This window comes from Microcaecilia unicolor, chromosome 8 (assembly GCF_901765095.1).
Source record: "Microcaecilia unicolor chromosome 8, aMicUni1.1, whole genome shotgun sequence".
Classification (NCBI taxonomy): Eukaryota; Metazoa; Chordata; class Amphibia; order Gymnophiona; family Siphonopidae; genus Microcaecilia; species Microcaecilia unicolor.
In genome coordinates this window covers 193,684,639-193,706,430 of record NC_044038.1, presented here as the reverse complement: position 1 = coordinate 193,706,430, position 21,792 = coordinate 193,684,639, and the positions used below count along the sequence as shown (strand labels likewise).

General features: G+C 47.6%; 1 protein-coding gene across 3 annotated transcripts in view; it reads right to left on the bottom strand.

Annotated features, from left to right (window-relative positions):
• The window catches only part of SNPH (syntaphilin), a 126,364-nt gene extending 112,888 nt beyond the window's left edge, over positions 1-13,476 (bottom strand). For all 3 annotated transcript variants that reach the window (XM_030213212.1, XM_030213213.1, XM_030213214.1), the window contains exon 1: positions 13,384-13,476. The gene's annotated coding sequence lies outside the window, so the exon portion shown is untranslated. The remainder of the gene's footprint in view (positions 1-13,383) is intronic.
• Positions 13,477-21,792: the final 8,316 nt, after the last annotated feature.

The window sequence follows — 21,792 nt, the reverse complement described above, 5'->3', positions numbered from 1 at the left end:
ATAGCTGGATAACACTTGCAAGTTTAATAGATGGTTAAGCGCACGTTATGGAAGTGGGAGGCGGGATTCTCACGAAGACCCCTAATACACCTACCTTTGATATGGAGGGTGTAATCAGGCTATGTGGCGGGACAGGGGGAGGGTGGGCATTGGTTAACACTGAACAAGAGGGATATGGTCTCCTGATATGCGGTCACATGGGGAGGGTACCCTAAGAAATCTAGATGGACATCATTTTCAGGGCACGATGAGTACACTTGAACTACTTACTATTAACGTGAAAGGGCTTAACTCATCGGCAAAGCATCAGCTCCTCTTTAAGGAGGCACTTCGCCTGCAAGCTGATATTATCTTTGCCCAAGAGACACATCTATTACCCATACACGAAACATTTTGCTTGCATGGTCAATATCGGGAAATCTACTTTGCATCAAATTATGAGGAGAGGGAAAAAAAGGGAGTCTTGATAGCCTTGGCAGGGGGGGATACCCTGGCAGGTTCAGCGAGTGGTACGGGATAAGGGAGGGCGCTATATCTTACTTATCGTACAATTGGGTACAGAGATCTTCACTTTGCTGAATATATATGCCCCTAATGAGAAACAAGGATCTTTCTTTGAGGAACTATCAGAAGTCTTGGCAAAGTATATAGCAGGGGAACTGATAGTAGGTGATGATTTTAATCTCACTCCGCACCCACACATAGATAACTCAACTAAAGAGATTCGATATGTACAAACTGATAGGGCAAAATTACATAAATTCATGAGCTACTGGCAACTCATAGATATCTGGCGGCACTACAACCCGCTATCTCGCAGCTATACGTTCCACTCTGTGGTACACGCCTCGCAGTCACGAATTGACCTCTGCCTGGGGGGGCCAAACTTGATACAGACAATACGAAAGGTGTGTATACAGGGTAGAACTTGGTCTGATCATGCACCTGTTACGCTTACATTGGGCTGTGCAACAACAAGGCGCGCTAGGCCATTATGGCGCATGGATGATAGCTTATTAGTGGACCCAAATACACTAAAACAACTAGAAATGGGTATACAAAATTATATCAGAGACAATGACAAGGGAGACGTGACTGACGACGTATTGTGGGAAGGGCTTAAAGCAGTTCTGAGAGGGCAAATTATATCCCTACAAACCTATAGAGTACGCCAAAAACGAATAAAAACACAACAACTACACTCAGAACTTAGACACTTACAACAAATAGGGACTCAAGGACCACATTTCCCAGATGCAGCTCAACGATGTCATCAGATTCAATTAGAGCTTCGCGACCTTCAATTAGCAGAGGTGGCGGAAGCACTTCAAAGAACACAACAACAATATTATGAATTTGGTAATAAGGCGTCACGCTTATTAGCATATAAATTAAAAAAGCAAAAGATGAAAAACCACATACATATAATAGAAGACAGTACAGGGCAGTGGCTAACTGCAACGGAGGACATTAAATGTACTTTCTGCGCCTTCTATAAACAACTCTATTTAGACGATATCCAGCCCGGACCCCAGGAGATTCACTAATATTTAGATAGGATAGATCTACCTTGCATTACCCCCAACCAAGCTGAGGAACTCTCTGAGCCCATCTCCTTAGAAGAGGTACAGTGGACTATTCACAATCTGCCTAACGGAAAGGCCCCAGGACCCGATGGGTTTACAAACAAATTTTACAAGAGTTTTGGGAAAATTTTAGCACCCTTATTGGTCCAGGTCTTAAATGCCATAGAACATCAAACTGAACTACCATATTCATGGCGTTTAGCCCATATAAGTATTCTCTTGAAACCGGGGAAGAACCCGACGCAGTGCGGATCTTATAGACCCATATCATTGTTGGATACGGACTATAAAATCTTTACGAAAATCATGGCTAGACGATTACAGAGACTCATGCCGGGATTAGTGCGGGAGGACCAAACGGGATTTATAGAGGGAAGACAAACATTCGATAATATTAGAAGGGCACTTCATTTGATACACGAGGCCAATTGCACCCAATGTCCAACTATCTTGCTCTCGCTCGACGCTGAGAAAGCGTTCGATAGAGTACATTGGCCGTACATGTTTGGTGTTTTGCATAAGATGGGGATAACGGGTAGGTATATAACATGGCTGCAACAATTATATGATACACCGCTAGCAGCAATAAATATTAACGGTGAATACTCGGACACCTTTCTATTGGAAAGGGGGACGCGTCAAGGGTGTGCACTGTCCCCCCTATTGTTCGCCCTTACGATGGAACCTTTAGCTCAAGTAATTAGGATGAATGAGAATATTCATGGGATCCGCGTGGGCCAAAAAATACATAAAATCATGCTGTTTGCCGATGACATTCTATTGACACTGACAGACCCCTCTGATTCGCTACATGCCATTGAACATAATCTGAGAGAGTTTGGGCAAATAGCAGGCTTCAAAATAAATATGACAAAATCTGAGATCTTAGGACTCAATGTGGGGGAAGAGGATAGGGGTAACATACAAGCCCATCACCCCTTTAAATGGACAGAACGTTTTCTTCGATATCTGGGAGTCAATTTGACACCTAAACTAGAGGATATTTTCGAGGCAAACTTCCCTGGCAAAGTACAGGAAATAATACAAGATTTAGAGAGATGGGAAGGGATGGAATTATCTTGGATAGGTCGAGTACAAGTGATCAAAATGATAGTATTACCAAAGATTCTGTACCTCTTTATAGCACTACCACTCCCGATCCCCAAAAAATTCTTCCGGCAGCTAAAGCGCAAAACATTTGCTTTCATTTGGAAACACAAGCCTCCGAGGGTGCGAGCAGAAGTACTGTACCAACCCAAAAAAAACGGGGGCATGGGAGTCCCAAATTTTTTTTCGATATTTTCAGGCAGCGCAGCTGAGAATCTTGGCAGCGTGGGTTAATGAAGAAGACAAATCATGGCTTCAAATAGAGAAATATTGGATAGGTCTTAATCGCCCAGCGGCGCTGCTATGGCTTCCCCTCAGACGGGTTAGAGCAATGGCAAAACTGCTGCCCATTGCAATTAGATTTCCCCTAATGACATGGAGTATGCTACGGCAACAAAGTTGCCCACAGAAATTATATTTTCGCAAGATGCATATCATCGGGGCGCCGGGCTTTAGTTGGGAAGAGGGGGATAAAGCGAATGCTACATACCTGTAGAAGGTATTCTCCGAGGACAGCAGGCTGATTGTTCTCACTGATGGGTTGACGTCCTCGGCAGCCCCCTCCATCGGAAAGTTTACTAGCAAAGGCCTTTGCTAGTCCTCGCGCGCCCATGCGCACCGCGCATGCGCGGCCGTCTTCCCGCCCGAAACCGGCTCGAGCCGGCCAGTCCAGTATGTAGCAAGACAATACATTTCAAGGGAAGACACAACTCCAAAGGGGAGGCGGGCGGGTTTGTGAGAACAATCAGCCTGCTGTTCTCGGAGAATACCTTCTACAGGTATGTAGCATTCGCTTTCTCCGAGGACAAGCAGGCTGCTTGTTCTCACTGATGGGGTATCCCTAGCCCCCAGGCTCACTCAAAACAACAACCTTGGTCAATTGGGCCTCGCAACGGCGAGGACATAACTGAGATTGACCTAAAAAATTTACCAACTAACTGAGAGTGCAGCCTGGAACAGAACAAACAGGGCCCTCGGGGGGTGGAGTTGGATCCTAAAGCCCAAACAGGTTCTGAAGAACTGACTGCCCGAACCGACTGTCGCGTCGGGTATCCTGCTGTAGACAGTAATGAGATGTGAATGTGTGGACAGATGACCACGTCGCAGCTTTGCAAATTTCTTCAATGGAGGCTGACTTCAAGTGGGCTACCGACGCAGCCATGGCTCTGACATTATGAGCCGTGACATGACCCTCAAGAGCCAGCCCCGCCTGGGCGTAAGTGAAGGAAATGCAATCTGCTAGCCAATTGGATATGGTGCGTTTTCCTACAGCCACTCCCCTCCTATTGGGATCAAAAGAAACAAACAATTGGGCGGACTGTCTGTGGGGCTGTGTCCGCTCCAGATAGAAGGCCAATGCTCTCTTGCAGTCCAATGTGTGCAGCTGACGTTCAGCAGGGCAGGAATGAGGACGGGGAAAGAATGTTGGCAAGACAATTGACTGATTCAGATGGAACTCCGACACAACCTTTGGCAGGAACTTAGGGTGAGTGCGGAGGACTACTCTGTTGTGATGAAATTTGGTGTAAGGGGCCTGGGCTACCAGGGCCTGAAGCTCACTGACTCTACGAGCTGAAGTAACTGCCACCAAGAAAATGACCTTCCAGGTCAAGTACTTCAGATGGCAGGAATTCAGTGGCTCAAAAGGAGGTTTCATCAGCTGGGTGAGAACGACATTGAGATCCCATGACACTGTAGGAGGCTTGACAGGGGGCTTTGACAAAAGCAAACCTCTCATGAAGCGAACAACTAAAGGCTGTCCTGAGATCGGCTTACCTTCCACACGGTAATGGTATGCACTGATTGCACTAAGGTGAACCCTTACAGAGTTGGTCTTGAGACCAGACTCAGACAAGTGCAGAAGGTATTCAAGCAGGGTCTGTGTAGGACAAGAGCGAGGATCTAGGGCCTTGCTGTCACACCAGACGGCAAACCTCCTCCAATGAAAGAAGTAACTTCTCTTAGTGGAGTCTTTCCTGGAAGCAAGCAAGATGCGGGAGACACCCTCTGACAGACCCAAAGAGGCAAAGTCTACGCCCTCAACATCCAGGCCGTGAGAGCCAGAGACTGGAGGTTGGGATGCAGAAGAGCCCCTTCGTCCTGCGTGATGAGGGTCGGAAAACACTCCAATCTCCACGGTTCTTCGGAGGATAATTCCAGAAGAAGAGGGAACCAGATCTGACGCGGCCAAAAGGGAGCAATCAGAATCATGGTGCCTCGGTCTTGCTTGAGTTTCAACAAAGTCTTCCCCACCAGAGGAATGGGAGGATAAGCATACAGCAGGCCCTCCCCCCAATCCAGGAGGAAGGCATCCGATGCCAGTCTGCCGTGGGCCTGAAGCCTGGAACAGAACTGAGGGACTTTGTGGTTCACTCGAGATGCGAAGAGATCCACCAGGGGGGTGCCCCACTCCTGGAAGATCTGTCGTACCACACGGGAATTGAGCGACCACTCGTGAGGTTGCATAATCCTGCTCAACCTGTCGGCCAGACTGTTGTTTACGCCTGCCAGATATGTGGCTTGGAGCACCACGCCATGCCGGCGAGCCCAGAGCCACATGCTGACGGCTTCCTGACACAGGGGGCGAGATCCGGTGCCCCCCTGCTTGTTGACATAGTACATGGCAACCTGGTTGTCTGTCTGAATTTGGATAATTTGGTGGGACAGCCGATCTCTGAAAGCCTTCAGAGCGTTCCAGACCGCTCGTAACTCCAGAAGATTGATCTGCAGATCGCGTTCCTGGAGGGACCAGCTTCCTTGGGTGTGAAGCCCATCGACATGGGCTCCCCATCCCAGGAGGGACGCATCCGTGGTCAGCACTTTTTGTGGCTGAGGAATTTGGAAGGGACGTCCCAGAGTCAAATTGGACCAAATCGTCCACCAATACAGGGATTTGAGAAAACTCGTGGACAGGTGGATCACGTCCTCTAGACCCCCAGCGGCCTGATACCACTGGGAGGCTAGGGTCCATTGAGCAGATCTCATGTGAAGGCGGGCCATGGGAGTCACATGAACTGTGGAGGCCATGTGGCCCAGCAATCTCAACATCTGCCGAGCTGTGATCTGCTGGGACGCTCGCACCCGTGAGACGAGGGACAACAAGTTGTTGGCTCTCGTCTCTGGGAGATAGGCGCGAGCCGTCCGAGAATCCAGCAGAGCTCCTATGAATTCGAGTCTCTGCATTGGGAGAAGATGGGACTTTGGATAATTTATCACAAACCCCAGTAGCTCCAGGAGGCGAATAGCCATCTGCATGGACTGCAGGGCTCCTGCCTCTGATGTGTTCTTCACCAGCCAATCGTCGAGATATGGGAACACGTGCACCCCCAGCCTGCGAAGTGCCGCTGCTACCACAGCTAGGCACTTTGTGAACACCCTGGGCGCAGAGGCGAGCCCAAAGGGTAGCACACAGTACTGGAAGTGACGTGTGCCCAGCTGAAATCGCAGATACTGTCTGTGAGCTGGCAGTATCGGGATGTGAGTGTAGGCATCCTTCAAGTCCAGAGAGCATAGCCAATCGTTTTGCTGAATCATGGGGAGAAGGGTGCCCAGGGAAAGCATCCTGAACTTTTCTTTTTCGAGATACTTGTTCAGGGCCCTTAGGTCTAGGATGGGACGCATCCCCCCTGTTTTCTTTTCCACAAGGAAGTACCTGGAATAGAATCCCAGCCCTTCTTGCCCAGATGGCACGGGCTCGACCGCCTTGGCGCTGAGAAGGGCGGAGAGTTCCTCTGCAAGTACCTTCTTGTGCTGGAAGCTGTAAGACTGAGCTCCCGGTGGACAATTTGGAGGTGTTGAGGTCAAATTGAGGGTGTACCCCTGCCGGACTATTTGCAGAACCCACTGATCGGAGGTTATGAGAGGCCACCTTTGGTGAAAAGCTTTCAACCTCCCTCCGACTGGCAGGTCGCCCGGCACGGACACTTGGATGTCGGCTATGCTCTGCTGGAGCCAGTCAAAAGCTCGCCCCTTGCTTTTGCTGGGGAGCCGCGGGGCCTTGCTGAGTCGCACGCTGCTGACGAGAGCGAGCGCGCTGGGGCTTAGCCTGGGCCGCAGGCTGTCAGGAAGGAGGATTGTACCTACGCTTGCCAGAAGAGTAGGGAACAGTCTTCCTTCCCCCGAAAAATCGTCTACCTGTAGAGGTAGAAGCTGAAGGCTGCCGGCGGGCGAATTTGTCGAATGCGGTGTCCCGCTGGTGGAGAGACTCTACCACCTGTTCGACTTTTTCACCAAAAATATTGTCCGCACGGCAAGGCGAGTCCGCAATCCGCTGCTGGATTCTATTCTCCAGGTCGGCGGCACGCAGCCATGAGAGCCTGCGCATCACCACACCTTGAGCAGTGGCCCTGGACGCAACATCAAAAGTGTCATAAACTCCTCTGGCCAGGAATTTTCTGCACGCCTTCAGCTGCCTGACCACCTCCTGAAAAGGCTTGGCTTGCTCAGGGGGAAGAGCATCAACCAAGCCCGCCAACTGCCGCACATTGTTCCGCATGTGTATGCTCGTGTAGAGCTGGTAAGACTGGATTTTGGACACGAGCATAGAGGAATGGTAGGCCTTCCTCCCAAAGGAGTCTAAGGTTCTAGCGTCCTTGCTCGGGGGCGCCGAAGCATGTTCCCTAGAACTCTTAGCCTTCTTTAGGGCCAAATCCACAACTCCAGAGTCATGAGGCAACTGAGTGCGCATCAGCTCTGGGTCCCCATGGATCCGGTACTGGGACTCAATCTTCTTGGGAATGTGGGGATTACTTAGTGGCTTGGTCCAGTTCGCAAGCAATGTCTTTTTCAGGACATGGTGCAAGGGAACAGTGGACGCTTCCTTAGGTGGAGAAGGATAGTCCAGGAGCTCAAACATTTCAGCCCTGGGCTCGTCCTCCACAACCACCGGGAAGGGGATGGCCGTAGACATCTCCCGGACAAAGGAAGCAAAAGACAGACTCTCAGGAGGGGAAAGCTGTCTTTCAGGAGAGGGAGTGGGATCGGAAGGAAGACCCTCAGACTCCTCGTCAGAGAAATATCTGGGGTCTTCTTCCTCTTCCCACGAGGCCTCACCCTCGGTGTCAGACACAAGTTCACGAACCTGTGTCTGCAACCTCGCCCTGCTCGACTCTGTGGAACCACGTCCACGATGGGGGCGTCGAGAGGTAGACTCCCTGGCCCGCGTCGGCGAAGCTCCCTCCGCCGACGTAGTCTGGGAGCCTTCCTGGGAGGTGGCCGCGGTCGGCACCGCACGCGGTACCGACGTCGGGGACCTCAACCTGGGCGATGGGCCAGCCGGCGCCATGCTCGACGGTACCGGAGGCGCAAGCACCGCCGGTACCGGAGGGGTAGGGCGCAACAGCTCTCCCAGAATCTCTGGGAGAACGGCCCGGAGGCTCTCGTTCAGAGTGGCTGCAGAAAAAGGCTGAGAGGTCGATGCAGGCGTCGACGTCAGAACCTGTTCCGGGCGAGGAGGCTGTTCCGGGCTGTCCAGAGTGGAGCGCATCGACACCTCCTGAACAGAGGGTGAGCGGTCCTCTCGGTGCCGATGCCTGCTGGGTGCCGAATCCCTCGGCGACCCAGAGCTCTCGGTGCCGAGACGGGGAGGAGACCGGTGTCGATGCTTCTTCGACTTCTTCCGAAGCATGTCACCGGAGCTCCCCGGCACCGACGAGGAGGACGTAGAATCCATCCGTCGCTTCCTCGGGGCCGAGACCGAAGAGGGTCGATCCCGGGGGGGCTGTACCGCAGGAGCCCTCAGGGTGGGAGGAGACCCACCCGAAGGCTCACCGCCACCAGCAGGGGAATGGACAGCCCTCACCTGCACTCCTGACGATGCACCTCCGTCCGACGACATCAGCAGACGAAGTCTCGGTACCACCGACGTCGATGCAGTCGCCCGATGCCTCGGCGCCGATGCAGAGGTCCGATGCCTCGATGCAGTCGATGGAGCGGCAGCCAAGGAAGATGGTCCGGACGCTGACGACGTCGATGCACTCGATGCCTCCGGTGCCGATGCCGACGAAGAGCCCGAGAACAAAACGTTCCACTGGGCTAATCTCGCTACCTGAGTCCGCCTTTGAAGCAGGGAACACAGACTGCAGTTCTGAGGGCGGTGCTCGGCCCCCAGACACTGAAGACACGACGAGTGTCGATCAGTGAGCGAGATTACCCGGGCGCACTGGGTGCACTTCTTGAAGCCGCTGGAAGGCTTCGATGTCATGGGCGGAAAAATCACGCCGGCGAAGTCAAAAGCCGAAATGGCGAAAATTGAAGCACCAAAATTTAAAGGGAGAAAATCTCGACCGAGGCCAAACTAGGCCTACCCCGACAACGAAAGAAAACTTACGGGGCAAAAACTGAGAAAAATACGGGAAGGGCAGAAAACCCGAAAGGGTCTTCCGGAACACTTCCGGAGCGCTTCCCGAACTTTTTTTTTTAATGAAAAAGAGTGAAAAACACGTCGAAACGGACGCGCGAGGTCGACTCTCTGGGGCACGAACGGCGTAACACGACCGTACCGAGCGCGGACGAAAGAAGACTGGCCGGCTCGAGCCGGTTTCGGGCGGGAAGACGGCCGCGCATGCGCGGTGCGCATGGGCGCGCGAGGACTAGCAAAGGCCTTTGCTAGTAAACTTTCCGATGGAGGGGGCTGCCGAGGACGTCAACCCATCAGTGAGAACAAGCAGCCTGCTTGTCCTCGGAGAAAATATATAAGCAATGGGGACAGAGGGGGCTATGACAACTGGGTCAATTATGGGAGGAGGGGGCATTGCGCCCATATAGCGAATTGCAAGAAGAATTTGATCTCCCACCACAACACATGTTTTATTACACTAGACTTAGGGATTATATTTTGCGGAAAGCTAAAGGAGAATTACAATTGATTGAAACAGAACTAGAACGAGCAATGGGTGGAAATAGTCATAAAAGATGTGTCAAGAATATATGCGGCATTGCTATCACATAGAAACCCAATACTGGCTTATACACAGAAGTGGGAACGGGATACAGGGACCACTCATGACATGCAGCATTGGTCACGGGCGATGGGGTTTTTGTTAAAGGGCTCGGTGAATAGCTCCATGATAGAAAACGGATATAAGATTCTGTACCGCTGGTATTTTACTCCACACAGAATAGCGAGAATGTTTCCAGGGGCCTCGAATCAATGCTGGAGGGGATGCCAAGTCAAGGGGGATATGATCCGCATATGGTGGTCCTGCCCAAAGATACAAATGTTCTGGCAGGAGTTGCTTGTATTGATGCAGCAGATCTTGGGCAGCGAGTATCCGAGAACTGTGGATCACTGTTTGTTGCAATTCCGCCCGCCAGGCATAACTGTTGCATTCCATAAGCTGGCTTCTGTGGTCTTGGGAACGGCTAAGATCGCGATTGAAGCGGCCTGGAAACAACTGTTGGCTCCTCCACTTGTTAAGGTTATACATAAAGTGGACTATATGTATCAGATGGCAAAGCTAACAGCACTGAAGAATGGCCGGATGATACAGTTCCACAAGGTATGGGACAAATATAAGACCTGGAGAGCTAAGGCAGGGATTGAACTAGACGCCCCACAGCTAGTGGTACCAGCGTTATAGAATCAATTTATAAGCTCGGGTACACTCAGAACGGCCATATCAATTACATAAGTCATACGCGCAGGAGACCTCTAGGAGAAGGAAGGGGGAGGGGGGAAGGGAAGGGGGGGTGATGATAAGATGTAAAATGTGTTATTGATGTATTATATATGCATACTGTATTCGTATTTAAAATAGAGTTCATTAAAAAAAAAAAAATAAAGGGTGGGTGTTAAAGGTTCAAAAAGAAAAACCCACAATGAAAAATAAGAGAAAGCAGCTGAAAGGCACTCAAAAACTATTAGAACCGGGCATGTGACGAGAGATCAAAAAACACAGCTGCTTCTCATGTGGAAAGAAAAGAACTGAGACCACCGCGTTCACGCGGCAGGCGGAAAGACACGCATGCGCAGTGGCGCGCGGCTTGCGCTTCACAAAGCTCTGATTTCTTTACTTTAGCATAAATGCTGGACTGAGTGACACAGATTGGCGTCTACCCACTTGTAAGAATATTGGAGTCTGCTTGTCCTTGGAGAAAGATATGAGGTCTCTGCTCCAGACCTCGTGAAAAATTAAAGTGTATGAAATGCTGTAGGATTCAGCATAATATTGCAGCTCACCTTGTTTGCAGAAAAGTTATTAAATATGTGAGAGAGTAGGCTGGACACAGGTATTTAATAAGCATAAATTAAAAAAAATAAAAGTCAGCCCACAGGGTTTGGTCTCTCCTGCTTATTGGTACTGGAGACCAACGACCTTCGCATGTGGACTGCCAAGATTTGAAACCCACAGAATCCTAAGCAGAGTTTCATTTGCTAAATTAACAATAAAGAATGCTATAATTTATTAAAAAAAACTCTAAAACAGAGGTTCTCAGCACATTCCTCAGGACATAGCCTGCCAGCCAGGCTTTTAGGATATTCACAATGAATATGCATGAGATAGATTTACATACAATAGAGGCAGTGCAAGCAAATTTCTCTCACGCATATTCATTGTGGATATCATGAAAACCTGACTGGCTTGGTGCGTCCTGAGGACTGGGTTGAATACTCCTGCTCTAAAATAATACTCATGTTTGTTTTCTTTAATCCTTCAATAGATTTGAAACAATGTCCAAGCTTCAGAAACCAATAGAGGAGTAACCTAGGCTGAGAACTGATGGGCAGATGATCAAAAACAAAGGAGGGTGCTAGAGGCCAATAGCGCCTGCATTTGCTCCCGCCCAATGATCCGAGTCAGCGAGCACGTGTAACAACACACTTGCCGGCTCTGAATGTGATGAGCATGCAAATGCATGCTAAACAGGGCATTACCTATTCCTCCCCAATGCTCAGCGGGCAAACAAGGGTCCTACTGCCACAACAAACCCTATGCCAGCTCAGAGATGGTGTTAGGGTTGCAAAGCATTGGGGAGGAATGGAGAGCCCTGCCCAACATTCATCTGAATGCTAGCACTCATCCCACTCAGGATACAGGACCTGACACCCCCTCCCCCGGTGGTCTAGCACCTTCCCCAACCATCCCTGAGCACCCCCAACCCCCCCCCCAGAAGCAAACATAACCCTCCCCCAGACAGAGCACTCAAGGGCTGGGTCTACTGGTCCCCCCAATCCCCCCCCCCCCCCCCGTGTAACCTCGAATGACAGAGGAGGGAGTACCACTCCCCTCCTCCTTCCAGAGTAGCCTCCAAAATGGGGGCACCCTGTCTTGCCCAGCACACCGTCACTTTGGAGGCAGCGCTGGAAGGCAGAGGGAGTGCTACTCCTTTGTCTATCATTTGAGGAATATGGGGGAGGGGGTTCGGGGGACACTAGGGGGAGGGCTAGAGGTCCACCAGACCTGGAGCCCTCTCTGGCTGGGGGGGGGGGGATTGGGGGAGCTGGAGGTCCACTGGACCTCTCGTATCCGGGGTGGGACGAGGGACCGCTTTTTTGTTGTCAGCCCAGACTTGTCAAATAACTTCTGCAAGAATTTGTGCCTTGGGTGCATGCCCAGGCACAATCCTCCCACAGAAGTGCCATGGTAATCGAAGCTAACAGCGCACATAAATTTGCATGGTCTTAGCTTTAAGCATAGGGGCACTATTTTTATTTTAGTTACATTTGTACCCCGCGCTTTCCCACTCATGGCAGGCTCAATGCGGCTTACATATACAGGTACTTATTTGTACCTGGGGCAATGGAGGGTTAAGTGACTTGCCCAGAGTCACAAGGAGCTGTGCCTGAAGTGGGAATCGAACTCAGTTCCCCAGGACCAGAGTCCACCACCCTAACCACTAGACCACTCCTCCACTATTACCCCGTTGTGTTCTGGTGCTATTTGGAACAATGTGGCATTTTTGATCATCAGCCCACGACTCAAGGGTTCAAATTCCGCTGACATTCTTTGTGATCCTGGGCCAGTCCCTTTATTCTCCTTTAGCAGGTACCAATTTAGATTCTAAGACAAGTTCTCTGGCACACACAGCTACCTACTGGAACTTAATTTTAACAGCCCTGCGCTACCATTGAAAACTTTTCCAAATATAAATAAAATTAATTCTCCAAAAAAATCTTATAAAAAATGCAGTGGCAGCACGAAGAAATGTCTGTCTGTCTATGTATATATACACATACATAAACAAGCACAACATATCCTTTACCTCAGGCATACGGAGAGTATCTGGAATGAACGAACTAGATGTCCAAACTGGAAACGGACCTTTACAGCATATCTTTTATAAATGCGGTGTTAAAAGGTTTTTGGTCTTTAGACTGAAAATCTGAAAGATGTGGGGGATGGGGCACTCCCTGCCATCCGATCCCTCTGGGGACATGATTCCCTGACATATATAACTAAAGCAAGATTAACCTCGGCTAAACAATAATAACAAACTGTATTCCTTCGAGGGATTCTGCCCTGGGTACGAACGAAGGGATATTCTAGCTCTGACCTTGGCAGCGAGCCGCACCTTCTCCGTGCACGTTGGGGAGCAGTCTGCAATGAGCCACCTCCTTGCGTCATCCCTGGATTCCGTGATGGTGGGAGCTGCACGAAAAGGACCTGCTAGGGAGAGTCAGTCTGGTGCAGTAGCACCGCGGCACAGCTCAGCAGAGCGCCGAGGAGGAACAGACATATCTGACACTTACCTGGGCTCCTGGCCCTGCAAAGCAGGGGGAGCTTCCCCCTTAGGGAGCTGGTTCTGCCTACAGAGAGCCTCCGTGGTTCAGAGCTGTAAGCTATCTCCTACCCGATTGTGTATCATAGTGTGCTGAGGGATGCTGGGGACCCGCAGCTACTGCGCCTCTGCTGCTTCTCAGGCACCTGCGTAATGCAGGCTCGGGCGCTCTTAAAGCCGTAGACGCAGCATTTTAAGGGGCTTCTTTCAGCAACTCTCCTTAATTTAGTGTCCAATCATGTTCCCATAATAAGCCATATGGGAATAGATTGATGGGAACATTGGACACTAAAGGGTTAGCAATGAAAAACGGAATGCACCCCCCCCCCCCCTTATAATAGGCCGTCCCAGAACATCACAGCCGCAAAGGGACATTAGATTGTCCATTTCCCCCCTACAATATCCTTTAATGTAGGTTAACAAAATACACATCTAAGAAGCTTGCTACATTTAAGCATCATATAGAGTAAACACATTTAAAGTAACAAAACCTATAATTGCTAACAAATTAGCGAATGTTCACAATAACATGCACTAAGGAGGTCATTTTGGAAGCATCTTGTAAATATTAGCTTTAAGAAATCGCTATTTACACCAGTAGATGGTCAGAATGCAGAGACTTTGAAAGGGGAGAGGGATACTCTCTTTTTTCAGCTCGGCTTAGAACAAAGAATTAAACAGGTAATTTTCTTTAATCACTTTTTTAAAATTACATTTTCAGACAGGTCGAGGAGAAATAACCTACGGTTTGTGGACTTCCCCAAAACAATATTGGATTGCCAGCTTGCCTAAGTAATGAAGATATGGTTAAAATCAGAATTGGAACTTACCTTGCGTATTGCATTCAATTCTAGTAGCCGTATCTAAAAAAAAAAAAAATAGTTTAATTAGAAAAGGTTCAAGAAGAGTGACCAAAATGATAAACATTTAAAAGTGAATTGATTTTTCATTCTTTCAAACAGTACAAACACCAGGGGACACTCAATGAAATTACACTGAAATACTTTAAAAACAAATAGGGAGAAATATTTTTTTCCACCAAAAGAAGATCTGGAAAGAGGATGTGGCAACAGTGGTTAGTGTATCTGGGTTAAAAAAAAAAAAAAGGTTTGCACAAGTTTCTGGAGAAAAATTTCATAGTCTGTTATTGAGATGGACATGGGGGAAGCCATTGCTTGCCCCGGGATTGGTAGCATGGAATGTTGCTACTAATTGGGTTTCTGCCAGGTACTTGTGACCTGTATTGGCCACTGTTGGAAGCAGGATACTGGGCTAGATGGACCATTGGTCTGACCCACTATGGCTATTCTTATGTTCTTATTTGGAAACCTTTTGCACAGAGTGCACACGTCGCTTGGGATGCAAACAACCTGGAATGGTGAGACCACTGGTGGTGACTGCAAAGTTGTTGAACATTTTATGGAATTACAGAGCAAGGGAGAGCAAATTGACCTACGACAGGGTATCTATTAGGCTCTTTCAGGATTACTCGGCGGAACTGTTGGAAAAAAGGAGGAAGTTTTCTCCCATATGTCAGTCACTCTCTGAGAAGTAATGTTATTTCATCCTATTGTACCGTGTCATCTTAAAAGTTTATACCAATGGGGTATGGAAGAACTTTGACACTATTTCTGTGGCGCAGGATTCTGTCACTACATTTTAAATAAGTATATAAGTATTGCCATACTGGGTCAGACTGAAGGTCCATTAAGCCCAGCATCCTGTTTCTAACAGTGGCCAATCCAGGTTATAAGTACCTGGCAAGATCCCAAAACAGAATATTTTATGCTGCTTATCCTAGAAATAATCACAAAATATTTTATTTTGCTATATAAGCACTGTTGAAACACGTATTAATTTATTGTAGGACACTTATTTTGAGTTAGTTGACAGCACTATTGGTGGTTGGGGGTAGTCAATGATTATAATACAGTCACTAAAGCTGAGGCTTTAAAGAAGCACAAAAAAAAAGTGCCTGTGTGACAGTATGAGACATCTCCTTATCAAACAATAAATAAGTGTGAGCTGCTCCACTGGCAGTTTGTTGTGTATCTTAGAAATAAGCAGTGGATTTGCCCCAAGTCCATTTTAATAATGACTTACAGACTTTTACATAGTAACATAGTAGATGACGGCAGAAAAAGACCTGCACGGTCCATCCAGTCTGCCCAACAAGATAACTCATATTTGCTGCTTTTTGTGTATACCCTACTTTGATTTGTACCTGTGCTCTTCAGGGCACAGACCGTATAAGTCTGCCCAGCACTATCCCCGCCTCCCAACCACCAGCCCCTCCTCCCAACCACCGGCTCTGGCACAGACTGTATAATCTGCCCAGCACTATCCTCACCTCCCAACCACCAGCCCTGCCTCTCAACCACCGGCTCTGGCACAGACCGTACAAGTCTGTCCAGCACTATCCCCGCCTCCCAACCACCAGTCCCGCTTCCCACCACCGGCTCTGGCACAGACCGTATAAGTCTGCCCAGCACTATCCTCACCTCCCAACCACCAGCCCTGCCTCTCAACCACCGGCTCTGGCACAGACCGTACAAGTCTGTCCAGCACTATCCCCACCTCCCAACCACCAGCCCCGCCTCCTGATCTTGACTAAGCTCCTGAGGATCCATTTCTTCGGCACAGGATTCCTTTATGCTTATCCCACACATGTTTGAATTCTGTTACCGTTTTCATTTCCACCATCTCCCGCGGGAGGGCATTCCAAGCATCCACCACTCTCTCCATGAAAAAATACTTCCTGACATTTTTCTTGAGTCTGCCCCCCTTCAATCTCATTTCATGTCCTCTCATTCTACCATCTTCCCATCTCCGGAAATGGTTCGTTTGTGGATTAATACCTTTCAAATATTTGAACGTCTGTATCATATCACCCCTGTTTCTCCTTTCCTCCAGAGTATACATGTTTAGTTCAGCAAGTCTCTCCTCATACGTCTTGTAATGCAAATCCCATACCATTCTCATAGCTTTTCTTTGCACCGCTTCAATTCTTTTTACATCCTTAACAAGATAAGGCCTCCAAAACTGAACACAATACTCCAGGTGGGGCCTCACCAATGACTTATACAGACTTTTATTTTAGAAAGCTATCCAAACCTTTTTTAAACCCCACTAACTGCTTTTACTACATTCTCTGGCAACGAATTCCAGAGTTTAATTACACGTTGAGTGAAGAAATATTTTCTCCGATTCATTTTAAATTTATTACTTGTAGCTTCATTTCGTGGCCCCTAGTCCTAGTATTTTTGGAAAGAATAAACAAGCGATTCATGTCTACCCGTTCCATTCCACTCATTATTTTATAGACCTCTATCATATCTCCCCTCAGCCGTCTCTTCTCCAAGCTGAAGAGCCCTAGCCGCTTTAGCCTTTCCTCATAGGGAAGTTGTCCCATCCCCTTTATCATTTTCGTCACCCTTCTCTGTATCTTTTCTAATTCCACTATATCTTTTTTGAGATGCAGTGACCAGAATTGCACACAATATTTGAGGTGTGGTCACACCATGGAGTGATACAAATGTACTCATTTTTGTTTTCCATTCCTTTCCTAATAATATCTAACATTCTACTTTCTTAGCCGCCACCACACACTGAACAGAGGGTTTCAACCAATCATCAACAATGATGCCTAGATACCTTTCCTGGTCGGTGACTCCTAAGGTGGAACCTTGTATTACGTAGCTATAATTCAGGTTCCTCTTTCCCATATGCATTACTTTGCACTTGTTCACATTAAATGTTATCTGCCATTTGAATGCCCAGTTTCTCAGTCTCTTAAGGTCCTCTTGTGATTTAACAACTTTGAATAGCTTTGTGTCATCATCAAATTTAATTACCTCACTAATTACACCCATCTATAGATAATTTATAAATATGTTAAAAAGCAGCTGTCCCAGCACAGACCTATGGAGAACCTCACTATCTACCCTTCTCCATTGAGAATACTGACCATTTAACCCTACTCTCTGTTTTCTTTTAACCAGTTTTTAATCCACGATAGAACACTATCTCCTATCCCATGGCTCTCCAATTTCCTCTGGAGTCTTTCATGAGGTACTTTGTCAAATATTTTTTGAAAATTCAGATACACAATATCGACCGGCTCTCGTTTATCCACATATTTCTTCACATCTTCAAAGAAGGGCAGCTACAGAAACCTGATATACCTAGTGATATGTCTCTTATTGGTTCCTTACACCAGATGATTATTTGGTGTGGTTTTATATACTATTTATATACTATTTATATACTATTTTGTTTGTTGTTTACACTTGAGTTCTTATTTTGTTGGTTGATACATATGTGATTACTGTATTCTTTTTTTTTTTATTTATAAGAAGTCTTTATTAATTTGTGAAAAATCCCTGTACATCAAAAACTACAATAAAATAAGTAAAGAATTTTCAGCATATACAACTCTGAAAAACAGAACAATAACCAGACAGAGTCCACTGCTATCAGTAGCTTGAGCAATGACCTCATAATTTTAAAGATATTTTAAAGATACCTCTCTTCCCCCCCCCCCCATATCCCTCCCATCTGCATTTGTAGTCCTTGCAACCTATCACTTTCCCCACATAAAAAAACCCCCCAAAAAAACATATAGGTACAGCAAGACTTCATATAACCTCACCCTTACATGCAGTTGCATTTAAAACCATACCTGTCCAATACAACTTAACATCTCTTCTCTGATTACAAAGATTACCCCTCTACCCCCTCCCTCTCCATTACTCTCATAAGTTACACTTCAAACCCGTGTCCAGTAGCTAAAGAGGGGCATAATCGAACAGAAACGCCTATCTCCATGGGCGTTTATCTCCGAGAACGGGTCCGTGAAGGGGCGGAGTGAACCGTATGTTCCAAAACAAATAGACGCCCATGTTTTATTCGCCAAGGTGTGAGCTGGGCGTTTTTGCTTTTCACCGATAATGGAAAATGAAATCGCCCAGCTCAAAAACGAATAACTCCAAGGCATTTGTTCGTGGGAGGGGCCAGGATTCATAGTGCACTGGTCCCCCTCACATGCCAGGACACCAACCGGGCACCCTAGGGGGCACTTTTACAAAAACAAAAAAAAAGGTCAAAGAGCTCCCAGGTGCATAGCACCCTTCCCTTGGGTGTTGAGCCCCCCAAATCCCCCTCAAAACCCACTGCCCACAAGTCTACACCATTACTATAGCCCTAAGAGGTGAAGGGGGGCACCTACATGTGGGTACAGTGGGTTTGGGGGGTTGGACGACTAATAAGATTAAGCAGCACAATTGTAACAGGTAGGGGGGGGATGGGCCTGGGTCCACCTGCCTGACGTCCACTGCACCCCCTAACAACTGCTCCAGGGACCTGCATACTGCTGCTTGGGAGGAGGGTATGACATTTGAGGGTGAAAATAAAAAGTTGTGAAACATCATTTTGTTGTGGTGGGAGGGGGTTAGTGACCACTGGGGGAGTTAGGGGAGGTCATCCCTGACTCCCTCTGGGGGTCATCTGGTCATTTAGGGCACTTTTTGGGGCCTTATTCGTAAAAAAACAGGGTCCAGGAAAAGTGCCCTAAATTCTAGCTACAAACGCATCCATTATCGGCGAAAGGCGCCCATCTCTGTTCGGGTGATAACCATGCCCCAGTTCCGCCTTCACCACGCCTCCGACACGCCCCCGTCAACTTTGTCCGCATCCGCGACGGAGTGCAGTTGACAGCGTCCAAAGTTCGGCTTTCGATTATACCGCTTTATTTGTTTTTGTGAGAAAAACGCCCATCTCCCGATTTAGGTCGGAACTTGGGCGTTTTTCTCGTTCGATTATAAGCTGGAAAGTCTATCAATAACCCATTTCGTAATTATAAACCTAGAGGAGCCCAAATCTTGTCCCATTTGGCCAATTGCTTTTGCTCCCTAGCCAGTAACTTTTCCTTTTCAGCAATGTACCTGAGTAAAGTTTGCCATTTAGTCATGGAAGGACTGTTACTCTGCTTCCAGGATCGAGCTATTATCAATCTTCCCGCACAAAAACTGTGTTTTGCCAATGCCTTTCCCGCCTCTCCAAGTCCCATAATATTTTTATGAAACAAGTACACTGCAGGATCCCATGGTATATCTGCACCCACCCAGTGTTGCACCCTCCCCTGGATTGATTTCCAAAATGCCCTCACTTTTCGGCACGACCACCATATGTGGCCTAGTGTACCTACTCGACCACAATTTCTCCAACACATCGGGAACACTTTGCTAAACATGTGGTTAAGTCGAACCGGAGTTAGGTACCAGCGATACAGTAGTTTAGTGCCATTTTCCTGAATATTTACCGCTGGGGAAATCGTTACAGACATCCTTTCCATTCTTTGCCATTCCTCCACTGGATAACATACTCCCAACTCCTTTTCCCACTGATCATGATGCTTATAGTTTACGGTAGGAGATCTCGCAGATAAGCATATAACAAGGTGATTAGTCCTGTAGTCCCCTGTTCCCTTACACATATTTCTTCCAAAAAAGTGACCTCCCCAAACAGTTTATCTCGCATGCAAGAAGACGTAAAAAAATGAAGTAATTGAGAATAGGCGTACTGGTCTTTCCTAGGCAGATTATATGTTTCAGCCAACTCTGTAAATGAGACGAACATCTCTCCATTCACTAACTGTCCCCATAGATCTAGACCACACTGTATCCATCTAGGTAAGGCCGATGGAGAGCAGCCCAATGGAAAAATTAAATTATATGCTATAGGTGATAACCTGGAATTATAAACTCTCCTTTTCCGTTCCAGTCTATCCCAACAAAAAAGTGTAAAACGAATACTAGGGCTCACGTCTATTCCCAGGAGTCGATGTTTAGGTGCTATCTATAGCAAGTGTCCGAGCTTCAAAGGGCTGTGAATCAAATATTGTTCCACCCTCACCCATAATTTATGTGGGGCCTCCTGAAACCAGTCTATCGCTGCTTTGACTTGAGCCGCTCTATGATACAGCTTCAGTTTGGGAACCCCCAACCCTCCTTTAGCTTTGCGGGCCATGTATGATACAGTACGATGGATTCTAGGTTTACCTCCCTTCCAAATACATTTTTGTAGCCTGTTTTGTAAAGACTGAAGCAACTGATCACCAAGAGGCAACGGTATTGATTGAAAAAGATATAACTAGGTCACCTCCACCTCTCCTTCCCTTAGTCCATTCTCTCAACCCTCCAACCCCTGCCTCCTTTTCTTCCTTTTCTGAAATCACTGAAGAGGAAACTACACATCTTCTTTCCTCCTCGAAACTAACTACCTGTTCCTCTGATCCTATTCCCACCCATCTACTTAACACTATCTCTCCTACTGTCATCCCTTTGATCTGTCATATCCTCAATCTTTCACTTTCCACTGCGACTGTTCCTGATGCCTTCAAACATGCCATAGTCACTGTAGGATATATTACTTCAACATCACGCCACTTCTTAAAAAACTTTCATTAGACCCTACCTGTCCTTCCAACTATTGCCCCATCTTCCTCCTCCCTTTCCTATCCAAGATACTTGAACATGCTATTCACCGCCGTTGCCTTTACTTTCTTTTATCCCAAGAGATTCTTGATCCACTTCAATCTGGCTTTCGCCCCCTTCATTCAACTGAAACAGCGCTTGCTAAAGTCTCCAATGACCTGTTCCTGGCCAGATCCAAAGGTCTGTATTCTATCCTCATCCTTCTTGATCTATGTGCTGCTTTTGACACTGTTGATCACAAACTACTCCTTGATACGCTGTCCTCACTTGGATTTCAGGGCTCTGTTCTTTCCTGGTTTTCTTCTTATCTCTCCCATCGTACTTTTAGTGTATACTCTGGTGGATCCTTCTCCACTTCTATCCCACTGTCAGTTGGTGTACCTCAGGAATCTGTCCTGGGACCTCTTCTTTTCTCCATCTATACTTCTTCCCTTGGTACTCATGGTTTTCAGTATCGGCTCGTAACCTTGGGGTCATCTTCGACTCCTCTCTCTCCTTCTCTGCACATATTCAGCAGACTGCTAAAACCTGTCGTTTCTTTCTCTATAATATCACCAAAATTCGCCCTTTCCTTTTTTGAGCACACTACCAGAACCCTTATCCACACTCTTATCACCTCTCGCTTAGACTATTGGAACTTGCTTCTCACAGGTCTCCCACTTAGCCATCTCTCTCCTCATCAATCTGTTCAAAATTCTGCTGCACGACTTATATTCTGCCAGTGTTGCTATGCTCATATTAGCCCTCTCCTCAAGTCACTTCACTGGCTTCCTATCCATTTCAGCATACAGTTCAAACTCTTCTTATTGACTTATAAGTGCATTCACTCTGCAGCTCCTCAGTACCTCTCCACTCTCATTCTCCCTACACTCCTCCCCTGGAACTCC